At 42.0% G+C, this 12,634-nt stretch overlaps 2 long non-coding RNA genes across 4 annotated transcripts in view; one reads left to right on the forward strand and one right to left on the reverse strand.

The window, feature by feature from the left end:
* The window catches only part of LOC121827553 (uncharacterized), a 35,331-nt gene extending 31,608 nt beyond the window's left edge, over positions 1–3,723 (reverse strand). The window contains exon 1 of the long non-coding RNA XR_006069853.2: positions 3,582–3,723. This is a non-coding gene — a long non-coding RNA (uncharacterized LOC121827553). The remainder of the gene's footprint in view (positions 1–3,581) is intronic.
* Positions 3,724–3,817: 94 nt separating this feature from the next.
* Positions 3,818–12,634, forward strand: part of LOC107401457 (uncharacterized) — an 80,437-nt gene continuing 71,620 nt past the window's right edge. For all 3 annotated transcript variants that reach the window (XR_006069309.2, XR_006069312.2, XR_013049032.1), the window contains exons 1-2: positions 3,818–4,062; positions 5,048–5,234. This is a non-coding gene — a long non-coding RNA (uncharacterized LOC107401457). The remainder of the gene's footprint in view (positions 4,063–5,047; positions 5,235–12,634) is intronic.

A 12,634-nucleotide genomic window follows, 5' to 3' on the forward strand; every position in this document is an offset into this window, starting at 1 on the left:
TTTTATAACTTTTCAGGATCTTGTGTTCTTGGATGACTTTTAGACACACTTTACTTTTGTCACAGAAGCAAATGAGGTGATGTGAGGAAAACAGCATTCAGATAATGAGTTCTGGAAAGGATCTAAAGACTTGGGAATACTGAGGCTCCAGCAGGAAGGCCTATGCACCCTAGCATTAAGATGAATTCCTGTGAGAGTTTGAAGTGTGATAAGTACAGGCTTTGCATCTGGACACCTTCTGGAATTTGTTCCTGAAGGTTTCTGAGTCACAGCTTGTTGAATCTGTGGACTCAGTACTACAAATTCTGAGTAACAACTGTAGACCTTCATATAGTATCCCATGGATTTGCACCATGTGAAGGTCAGGGACAAATGGGATCAAATTAATATTTGGAGCTTTCAAACAGAAGAAAAAAGACTTCTTGGATTATTAATTCAAATGGTTATGTCATTAGGAGAACACGTCTTTTATTTACAAGGACCTTGAACTTTAATATGTTCTTAATTGTGAATCCACTTAAGCTTTTAGAAATGACATTATTCTCTATAGCTCATATCTATTAAGCAGCAATGGCAGCCATTTCATTGTAGTTATGATGCTGGCAATTACTGTCATAGAAAAGAGGCCAGCAGATTAGACCATTAAATAAAAACAAAACATCTCTGTCAAGGGAAGAAATTGCATAAAGCTACACAGAGGAACCAAGTGTCTACATGGAGAAAGAAACTTAGTTTAGATTTACAGAAGAAAGGGAGAGTCACAGAGGTTAAGACTCCCCTGTAGTTGTACATGGTAGGAATATAGTTTAAGGATTTAACTAATTCCAGGGCCCACATTTCTTATTTCCTCCATCTTCTCTATAAGTATAGCCTTTCATCTGTGTCTCTAAGATTCAGATTCTACAGGTTTCCCTCTGGCTTGTGGTGTCTCACTGTTCTTTTTGGGCAGGTCCTTTAGCCACAAGCTGATACCCAGAGGGGCACCACTTGGAGGTGGTGGGAATTTTAAAAGGTAAGGCCTAGTGAAAATTCTGTTGGTCTCTGAAGATGTACCTTCCGAGGGAATTGCACAAACCTAGATTCTTCTTCCTTCCCTTTCTCCTGGGCTCCTGAGGTGGATTCCTATGATCAGCTTTGTGTTCCTGTCTTGATATGCTACCTGTTGTGGGATAGTTGTACACTGTGTGGAGATGTATTGCTGTGATTGGTTTAATAAAGAGCTAAATGGCCAGTAGTTAGGCAGGAAGAGAATAGATGGGATTTCCAGGGAAAGAAAGAACTCTGGAGGGAAAAAGTAGATTCCTGGGAGACAGAGGACTCTGGGGATAGGTGCATCAGCTAGTAATAATTGGGCTGCTTTGTTCTTGTTCCCTGACCTTAAAGAGTTCTACCTTCAACTATGTGCCTTTCTAAAACTTCTTGGGTTTATCTTCTTGGGTTTTTCATCACAAAGCTATTTGACAAAAATATCTTAATCTAACTTTAAGTTATTTTCAAAGCTTTGTTTCAGCTATGATGCACTCCAAAGTCTGTAAACACATCTCCCAACATTAAGTTTAAAAGAATTTAAGCTAGCTAGGCTAACTGTGACTCACTTTTTTTTATCAATCATTCCCATAGTCTATATGGCTCCTCCATAGAAACTCATGTGTTGTAGCAATGTGACACTTCTTTGTTTACATTTCAAAACTCTGTATAAACTAACATTATTATTATCAGTCAGATAGTACTGCTTAGGAAGAAATCATCTTCATAGTAATCCACAAGTAAAAATGTCCAGTAGAACAAGATGTTTCCATGAGATAAACACACTATATTACAGACATTGGGGATCTCCCCACACCCAATCACACCATGCAGTATACCAAAGAAAGATAGTGGCAAACATGTAAAGGCACAGCAGAAGCAAAAGATATTCCAGAGTCTGTGGTCTTGGGGGCCTTGCCTAACTGAGATTCACCCACCAGGGAGTTTCCTCCTGGTGGGCTGACATCTTGAACTTCAACTGTTACCTGCTGTTCCTCTGACATAGCCACCAGCACTTCTTTATAAATTATCTCCTCAATTTAATTAAATAGCAGAAAGTTGATTGACATTATCACTCAAATCTTATCTAATCCATTTTCTCAATTTATTTCATGTTATGACAGTCTTGTGCTTTAGCAATTCTCCCAATGAAATTTAAAAGAGCAGAACTCCAAATGTATAGCATTTTAAGTTAGATATTCACATGTTCATGACATATATTACGAAGTTAGGGTCACATACAGTTAATATTGGTGGTGCAAAGGTGATATGTGGTGAGAGTATGTTGCGACCTAGCCAGCTGTGTAACTTGATAATTAAGGATAACAATAAATAACACAGGGTATGGAAGATGGGATCAGGTGCTAAATAATAATTTAGAGAATTTTGAAAGACAACTGTATTCATCAGGGTTCTCTAGAATAACAAAATTATATAGAATAAATAAATGGGACTGCTTGGAATAACTTTTAGGCTGTTGTCACTAGCTGGCTATGAGCAGAAAGTCCAAGAATCCAGTAGTTGCTCAGTCCACAAAGCTGGATGTCTCAGGTGCTTTTCAGTATATGTTAGAATCCTAAAGAAGTATGTTCTAATGCCAGGGAAGGAATGTGCTAACAATTTGAGGGCAGGCAGGTAAAGAGCAAGTTTCCTCTTTCTATGTCCTTGTATAGACTTCCAGCATGAGGTATGGACCAGATTAATAGTGTGTCTTCCTGCCTCAAAATCTGAATCAAAAGTGTGTGTCTTCCTACCTCAAAGGTCCAAACTAGAAGTGAATTCACCCACTTCAAACCAATCAAAAAATATCTCATAAGTGTGTCCTCCATTTCTGGATTTTAGTTCATTCCAGATGTAGTCAAGTTGACAACCAAGATCAGGCATCACAAGTCTACCACTTGTTAACTTGACACGTAATCATATCTCCTTATGTCATGATTAATTTCCAAAAGAAAACAATAACCAGGTGATAATAACTCCTAAACATAATATAACAGTTTCATGTACAATCACAAATGCATTATATATTTAGCCAAGTCATAATTATGCCTAACATGACATAACTATCTCTTGTACAACTGCAAATGCATTATAAATTTAGAATAAGTGGCAAGGTCCTTTGGGGGACATTCTTTTAATATCTCAAAATTAAATATAAAAATCATTAATATTCCCCTAATTGTGTTGCAATAAATGATACAGAAACTGAAGAAAACAAATATCTGTACAAATGCACTTTTAACAAAATACAGCAGAAGCACTCATGCCATCTATAATTCAGCTCTGCAACTGGTCACATGGCTCTAGATTGTATTTATATCTAAGTTCCTCTACTACTAATTCTGTATTTCCTCCACCCTCAACAAGAACATCAGCAGGTCTCAGCTCCTCTCCTGGAGGAGTAACCCATACCCTCATTCTTAGTGGATCTGTGCCCTTTGACATCCTCTCTGGATTAGGCTTTTGTAGTTTCTCATTAACTTAAATAACAGAACAGAGTAGCACCAAAAGATTTCCTAAATGCTCTCCTGCACTCCAGATATAATCTTTCTTACTTCCGCTGTGGAGAAGAAATCCAATTTCCCTGTGGAAATCTGGATTAGTCACCCCTCCTGACACTGTTATTCCTTTCTTGGCCTGTTGGTTTAAGGGCATTAGAAGCTGAAAGTGGCCAGGGGAAGTCTGAGCTTCCAGTTCAATGAAATGGAATGTTTGTTGTGGCTCCAGGCAGGAACACTCTCCCTTCTAGAACCAAAGCTTTTAGGCCAATGGAACTTAAGGTTGCAGGAACATGAAACAAAAATTCTCTTACTGAGTCACTAGGAGGGTGATAGTGAGTGGAACTCTTCCCTTTTCCACACTTAATTCCTAAACCTCTGAGTCCCTGATATGAGAGAAACTGTACTATATATTGGATGCTTATTCAAAGCATATCCTGACTACCTTTTAAAGAGCCCTGCCACGACCCTCCAGGCTGATGCCACCTAAATGACACTGTAACTGTATCTTCAAAAAACCATTCCATCTTGATCTCAGGTGAGATGCTTCAGGATGGTGGGGAACATGATAAGACCAGTGTATTCTATGATCATGGGCCCACTGTCACAATTCTCTGGTTGTGAAGTGAGTCCATTGGTCAGAAGCAATACTTTGTAGAATATTATAAAGGTGGATAAGGCATTCTGTAAGTCCATGGATGGTGGTTTTGGCAGAAGCATTACGTTACATTCAGGAAAGGCAAATCCATAACCAGAATAAGTATCTACTCCAATAAGGACAACGCATTGTCCCTTCCATGGAAGAAATTGTCCACTGTAGTCAACCTGCCACCAGGTCACTGGCTGACTACCCTGGGGAATAGTGCCATATCTGGGATTCAATGTTAGATTCTACTGTTGACCGATTTGGACTCAGCAGCAACTGTAGCCAGGTCAGCCTTGATGAACGGAAGTTCATACTGCGAAGTCTATAAATAACCCCCATCTCTGCCACTATGGCCACTTTGTTTATGGTCCCACTGGGCAATGACAGAAATGGCTTGGGAAAGGGGTTGTCCACAGTATGAGTCATCCTACTTTATTATTGAACTCCTCAGCTGAAGTCACCTTTTGACTAGCATTTACATGGGACACAGGCGTCTTCATATCCTTCACCCATTTAGAGAAATCAGTCCACATACTTCTTCCCCATATGACTTTCCTGTCAGGGACAAGGACAGAATCTCTAATTAGTGGAAAAATACAGACCCCCGATAAGACAGGGAACCAGATCATCTTACAGTCAGGTTGCCTAGCAACAGGACATTGAGTCAGAGCCCTTGACCCTTTCACCCTGTAAACATCCTACATAAACATCCTGTTAGCTTTCCCTACCTTATGCAGATAACAGCTTCTTGCTCCCCCCAACCCCACCCTGCAGGAACTATATAAACCCTCCTGGAGAAAAATAAAGTGGCACCTTGATCAGAATCTTGACTTGGTGTATTTCCTTTGTGTCTCCTGTCCCTACATTCCGTCCTTAGGATGTTCGAGTACCTGTTGAAGCCCTGCTGGTCGGGGCAACTGGCACCCAATGTGGATGAAACCACCTCTTGAGGATTCTGAACGTTGTCTCCTGGAGGAAAGACCAAGGCCTTGGTGAAGTTGTTGGATCCCCCTGAAATTGCCCGGTTCAGGACGCGATCCCGGAGGAGAGCAGAGGCGACACAGGTAAGAAAGTGACGAGCCATGGGACAGGCAACTTCGTCACAAGATTGTCAGTTAAAATGAAACGTGGAAAAAAAAAAAAAAAGATGGGGAAACAATCTTTATTACTGATTAATAATGCTATGTTGGCTTTTCAGAGTTCCTGTGGGGGGACAGTGGGAACTTTACAGCAAACTGTGTTTGAGACCTTTCACACAGCACACAAGTCCCATAGTCAATCATGTTCTGGCCTGAGCAGGGACACTGCTTGTCACAAATCCAGTCTAACAGCAGGGGTTATGTTTCCAAGGGCAGTGCTGAATTTTCACCCAAAGTGTCAGAAAGGCTTGTCGGACTTGCTGGCCTTGGTGTCACAGGCAGTCATAGCCGTGTTGGGACAGCTTGACACAGCCTGTGGCTGGCAGGTAGCACAGCAAACAGGGTAGCACCAGAGAGAGGGCACCGGTGAAGGACCGGCAGGTACAGCAGTTGGAGCAGGAGTAGGAGCAGGGATGGTCAGTGCAGGAGCCCTCATCATCCTCATTGGTGCAATGGTAGAAGATGCCTTGTATTAGGCACATGCATGTGCCATAGACCCAAATCTTCCTTGCTCAGTTGATTCTAACCTTCTGCTTATAAAGACACTCTTTTAAAAAAATCCTGTAACACTGATGGCAGAGGAAGCTCACTGATACCATCATATGTAGTGCACCTGCAGATCACTGGGTCAGGTTGCTGTGTTGCCACTCAGGGCACTTAGGTCCCTTCCACCTAGACTAACCTATTATTCCTCAGATCAATTCCTAGATCTCTAAGAAGAGAAGCCGCGCTGAGACAACTGCCTTGACTGGAGCCTGTTACTGCCATCACTTTAGCAGTCCTTTTGGGGGTTGGAGCAGTGGGAATAGGCACAGGAACTGCCTTTCTGGTCCTGTCCAACCAACATTACTCTGAGCTTCAACTGTCTATAGATGAAAATAGGGAATTTCTGCCCTCGAGTCATTCCTTTCCTCCCTAGCTGACATAGTTTTACAGAACAGGAGAGGCCTGGATCTCCTCTTTCTACAACAGGGTGGCCTGTTCCCACCAATTTTCCAATTTTTCCAAGCCCCTGACCATCCATTCAACTCATTGGTATAGCCCAAGAATCAATAAACAACTACACATCTGACATTTCTCCTTCCAAACAAAATGAACAACCATGTGTACTACCCAAATTTCTGCCAACTGTTAAGATTTCTCTGTGTTGGTGTCTTTCAGGGTTGTGCTAGAAAGGGATTGTAATGCATCAGCTGTCCACTTATGGGTCACCTGATCACAGGGAACACCCCCATGAGGCTATAGGTGCATACTTGGCAGCAGATGACATTGTAAAGGAAAGGTACAAACCATAGGCATATGGGCAACTTCTTCATGTGTCTTTAGGACATGCTTGGATCCATCATTTCCATTTAATAATAGATTGCTGCTGTGAACACCCTGTTTTATGAGTTGGTAAGTCAAATAACACCCAGTTCATGATGGGCAGCTCAGGTCACATGGTAACTTGGTGGCCCATTGTCAAACATTCAGTTTCCCCTAAGGTTAAGCAGGCCAAACGCTGTCATTCAAAGAGGTAATAGTTGTTTGCAGGTGATGGTAGAGCCTTGGTCCAAAATTCCAAAGGACTCTTCTGTTATTTACCTATAAGGGACTGCCAAAGGCTCCAAACATGCAATCCTATCTGTCACTGATACCTCAAGTACCATTGGTTCTGCTGGATCACATGTTCCAAGTAGTAGAGCAGCCTGGACCTGTTGAAGAGCTTTCTGTTACAGGCCCTACACCAAGTTAGCAGCTTTCCAAGTCACTTTGTATAGGTGCTGAAGTAATATGCACAAGTGAGGAACGTTTTGTCTCCAGAATCCAAATGGGCCCACTAAATATTATGCTCCTTTCTTGATGGTGGGAGAGGTCAGGTGAAATGACCTATCCTCCATCTTAGAAGAAATATTCCTGCATGCCCCATACCAGTGGACACAAATTATTTCACTGAGGTAGAAGGTCCTTAATTTTTGTATGGATTAATTTCCTATCCTCTGATGCACATATGGGTTACCAAGGAGTTCAAAGTGGTTACTACCTCCTGTTCACTTGGTTCAATAAGTGTAGTGTCATCAATATAGTACATGAATGTGATAGTTTGTGGAAGAGACAAATGATTGTGATCCTGTCTAACTATGTTGTGACACAGGGCAGGAGAGTTAATATATCCTTGCAGTAAAACTGCCAAGTGAAAGCAAATTGTTTCTGGTGGTCTTTATGTACAGGTAATAACAAAAAGTCATTTGCTAGATCAATAGCTGCATACCACTTACCAGGAGATGTGTTAATTTGAACAAGTAAGGACACTACATCTGGTATAGCAGCTGCAATCAGAGGCACTACCTGGCTGAGTTTTCGATAGTCAGCTGTCATTCTCCATATCCATCTGTCTTCTTCACTGGCCAGAGTGGAGAGTTAAAGGGAGATGTGGTGGAAACCACCAACCCTGCATCTTTCAAGCCCCTTATGGTGACACTAATTTCTTCAACTTCTCCAAGGATGCGATATTGTTTTTGGTTCACTATTTTCTTTGGCAAAGACAACTCTAAAGGCTTTCAGCCTTTCCAATCATAACAGCCATCACTCCACAGGTCAAGGAACCAATGTGAGAATTCTGCCAACATCTGAGTATATCTATCCTAATTATACATTCTGGAACTGAGGAAATAACCACAGGATGAGGTTGGAGACCCACTGAACCTACTGTGAGTTGGACTTCAGTCAAATCTCTATTAATCACATGACCTCCATAAGCTCCTACTTTAACTGGAGTAGCTGCTTTTTGTAATCTCCCGTAATCAGCATTAATTCAGTACCAGTATCCAGTAGACTCTGCAAAGTCTGATTATTTTCTTTTCCCCACTGTACAGTTACCCTTGTAGAAGGTCATATGTCCCTCTGGGGAAGGACTGGAGAAAGGCTAACAATAAAACTTTTAGGTGTTTTATCAAGGTCCATTCTCAAAGAAACCTGGCCATCCCTTCATTCAAGGGGTTTGGGGTCTGCAGACTAGCTCAAGTCTAGAAATTTATTCTTGCGCTGAGATTGCCTTTTGCTATGATCCAATGTAGCCTATCTTTCATTTTTTGAGTATTTTTTCACTTATACAGATCAAACAAAAGTTCAGTAGACTTCTTATCTATGGCATGCCTGGAAACACCATGATTGATTAGCCAGTACCAAAGGTCCATACAAGTCATACCACAATAAATACATTTTGCCTGTGCTGACCATTACAGGTTAGACCATTGTGAACATTGTTTTGTCTTCACTACCCATTTTGATAACTACCATCACCTTACCTTTAGTGATACAGTGCTGCCACCTGGCCCCTGCTACCCCAGAGCCCAATTAAACCCATTGCATTTAATGCATTCTATTGAGGAGAATGATCTCCAGTCCTAAAGTCTGGTACAAGAAAAGGGTGACAACAAAACTCTTCAAATGTGCTGCTATCCCTCTCACCATTTTGTGTCTTATAGGATTAGTGAAGAACATGTCTTCCGGGCCTCCCCATTGTGGAGGATGTGGTTTTACACAGTGCACCCACTCTAGCATTGCCATTTCCCTGTTTTAAAATCACTTCATCAACATTAAGCCCAGGGAAAGCAGGCATCTCCAATTCCTTTTCAGTAGACCATTTTCTAACAAATGCTTCAGCCAACCATTGACACCAAACTTTTGACACCTTTATAAAACTATGTAAGTTTCTAACCTAGACCCTCCACTCAGGGGACCCATATCAAAAAACTCAGCCTGATTCCGTTTTATGTTCCTTTCACCATTAACCTGTACTCTTTTTTTTTTTTTTTTTTTTTTTTCGAGACAGGGTTTTTCTGTGTAGCTTTATGCCTTTCCTCGAACTCGCTTTGTAGACCAGGCTGGCTTCAAACTCACAGAGATCCGCCTGGCTCTGCCTCCCAAGTGCTGGGATTAAAGGAGTGTGCCACCAACGCCCAGCTAATAACCCATACTCTTAAAATCCATTTACACACATATTCCCCAGACTTCTGCTTGAACAAATTAGCAAACTCATTAAGGTCCTTAGTAGTATAGCGCACTTCCTTATGGACTACACTTTCTACTTCCCTTCTGGGGGCATGCTTTTTCTTAAGTTTGATTATAGGTCTAGAAGCAAATATTGGTGGACCCCGAGGAACATCAGTATTGTCTTGCCTGGCATCTCTTTCAGAGAATGTCACTGATGGTTTAGCAGACAAAAAAAGGATTAATTTCCTCAGTCAAAGATGAAAAGGGCAATATTTCAAGGGATTGGGGTGAGGGCACTACTTCCTCAGGTAAGATAAACCCTTGAGAATCAGAGGGTTCAAAGTTCTCAGCTTCAGCAAGGTCTTCCTATACATCCCTATCCCAAATTATAGGATCCCATTCTTTACCAATGAATGCCCTTTCTTTAACCACCAACACCCTCCCAGTCTGAGACTTGAATTTTCTCTGTAATTCAGCCAACCTTATCATGACAGCTTCATTTTGATTTCTGCGGCTTGAGCCCTGTGGCTGCTGGGTATATTACCACATATGGCTTTAATATTTTTAAATGTGTATTTGTGTTTTAGACATCACTCTTCAATGAATGGAACCATTATAAGCTGGATATGCTGTTGCTGTGTAACTTCACATTAAGCCTTTATCCACTTGTTTTCCCTGAGGGACCTCTTGATGTCCTTCATTCTTTGCACTGGCCCTTATACTTCTTCGTTCATGGGCCTTGAAAGAAAGGCATAGGTCTTTTCTCTCCCTTGGCACATTTGTGTCACCTTGGAAACTGAATGTGTGCTTCAGAAAACTGACTCTGGTCTCCAGTTCATTAAATACTGCAGCCATGCCCCAGTTATAATACCACTGCCAAATGGCTGTCTAAAATGCAGGCCAGTTCTCTCTGTTAGGATAATGATTACCCTTTCAGGTATTTTGAATGGCTAAGTCTCTATTATAATTAATTATAGAGAACTCTTAACTAGCACAGCCAAGGAACATAGTCTTCTGGATAATGGTTCAATTGAAAAAAAAAATGAGAAATTAAAATTAGAGGCCCTGAAACTCAGTCTGGGACTGGGCCAGATGATCACATTTTATCAGAGTGTTCCTCCTAATCTAGACCATTATCTTGAACAATCAGCTACCTAAATGGAAGGGGTAGAGTTTTCAAATTACTGCCAGAGCTAGTGAGGGCCTTTCTCACTCCTTCCTTCCTCCAGTTTACAGCTACAATGAAGGCCATGTGGATACCCATGGTCTGTGCTGCTACCTGAAGCCATGTTGACGTTCACAGGCTATGTTGCCACCAGTGGTCCATTCAGCAGCCAGTGGTCCATGGTGCAGCCAAGGGCAGTGTTGATGTCTGTGATCTGTACTGGGGCTGGAGGCCATGTGGATGTTACGGTCTGTGCTGTGGCTGAGGGCCCTGTTGAGGTCCTCGGTCTATGCTGACTCTGGAGGCCATGTGGATGTCCACGGTCTGTGCTGCCAATAACTGTACAGGGCGAAGAAGCTTCTTTTGCAGGGATATCAATGACTGCAGACTCACAGTTGAGAATGAGAAAAATAGATTTCTGTGGCAACCTCTCTCCCCTACCCCAAAAAAAGGCTAAACAAAAAGCCACTGAAGAGAATTCTTACAAATTGTGAAGAGGCCAGCCTAGTCCTGTAGACCCCAAGCTGCAGGATCTCCACAACATGGGGCAACAACAAGATACCAAGAAGAGCCCCAGTGAGGGCCCAACATCAATAGTGTAGCAAAAACCAGAGATGCTGAACCAGACCAATGACTCTTAGCAATAAACACTTCCAAATAAAGATCCATGGGCAAAGAGTTTTACTGTGTGACCCATTGTATCACACTGCAGCTTCCATGACAAAGTTTTCCCCTTTTTCCTTTGTTTTTTTTTTCTCTTAAATTTTATTTTATTGGGGAGGCATTTCAAGGGCAGAGAGTGGATATGAAGGGATGAGGAAATGAATAAGATCAAGATGCATGATTTAAAAGACACAAAAATAAATTAATTTTTTTAAAAATTGCTGTAGGGATCCTCAAGCAAAGCTCTTCCCATGATGGCTTCTGGCAGGGGTGTGTGGGTGGGGAAGGACTCAATTTTCTCTAAGGGTCTGGCCACTGGGAGCTTGACCATGCTCCACTGAGTATATGGGTAACACATTGTACTTGGGGTTTTTTTTCTTCTTTTTTGGGGGGAGGGAGGGCTTTCAAGGGTGGGGGCAGACCCGAGAAGACTAGGAAGTGAATGTGACCAGGGTGCACTATTTGAAACTCCCAAATAGTCAATAAAAATATTATGTTAAGAAATTAATGATAATGTGGGATGCAGTTGTTACCAGTCACCACTACTAAAGCCTTGAGACCATCTGAAGCAGTTGTGGAAATAGATACTACTATTCCTACTGCTGGAAATCCCTTATGAAAATTGAAGAACATCCCTTTCATATTTCCATTAACGGAATGTAGGGCATTTTCTCCACGTGTATCTGTCAGGTTGTAAAATTTCATGTTTTTAGTCATTGGGTTCTATGCCAACACGGGAAGGGTGAGTGGGAGATAGTTCAGTAGGCAAAGTGCTTGCTTCACAAGCATAAGGTTATGATCTTGGATTCCCAGTACCCACATAAAAGCCAAGCACAATAGTGCATGCCTGTAATCCCAGCACACTGAAGGACAGAGGTGGGGCCTCTTAGTCACCTCCTGGCCAGCCAGTCTGAAACATCAAGCTCCAGATACTTTGACTCAAAAACTAATCTGTAAAGTGACAGAGGATGATAACTCACGTCAACCTCTGGCCTCCACATGTGTATACACAGTTGAGCGCAACGACACACACAATCTGCACACATACAACACACACACACACACACACACACACACACACACACACACATGCACACAGATGCACACACTGGAATGGAAGTGACTAAAATATCGCAATCAAAGAGGTTGGGTATTTTGCTCAGAACTCAGGTGCCTGTTTAGCATGCATGAATTCCTAGTGTGTATACAAGATTATACATGTATGAGATTATGAGAATCTAAGCCCAGGATTGCCTTCATCCAGGCCTGGCAAGGAGCCATTCATGGTCCTCACATGACTGGTCCTCTCCAGTGTTGTAACCACTCTTTTCCCCTACCTTTCAGGGGGAACCTTACCTGCACTGAATTTTCCTTCTGCCCAGGAGAGGTGATTATTCGTCATTCCCCATATTTCGCCTCAGTCAAAACCGCAGCTATCTTTGCTGTCAGACACATATCTTTTCATCCTAAAGTCACAGCATATTCCCTTGCCTCTCACTTCCTCACTTACAGCTAAACCAAT

The sequence above is a fragment of the Peromyscus maniculatus genome, chromosome 2 (genome assembly GCF_049852395.1).
Source record: "Peromyscus maniculatus bairdii isolate BWxNUB_F1_BW_parent chromosome 2, HU_Pman_BW_mat_3.1, whole genome shotgun sequence".
NCBI classification, from domain to species: Eukaryota; Metazoa; Chordata; class Mammalia; order Rodentia; family Cricetidae; genus Peromyscus; species Peromyscus maniculatus.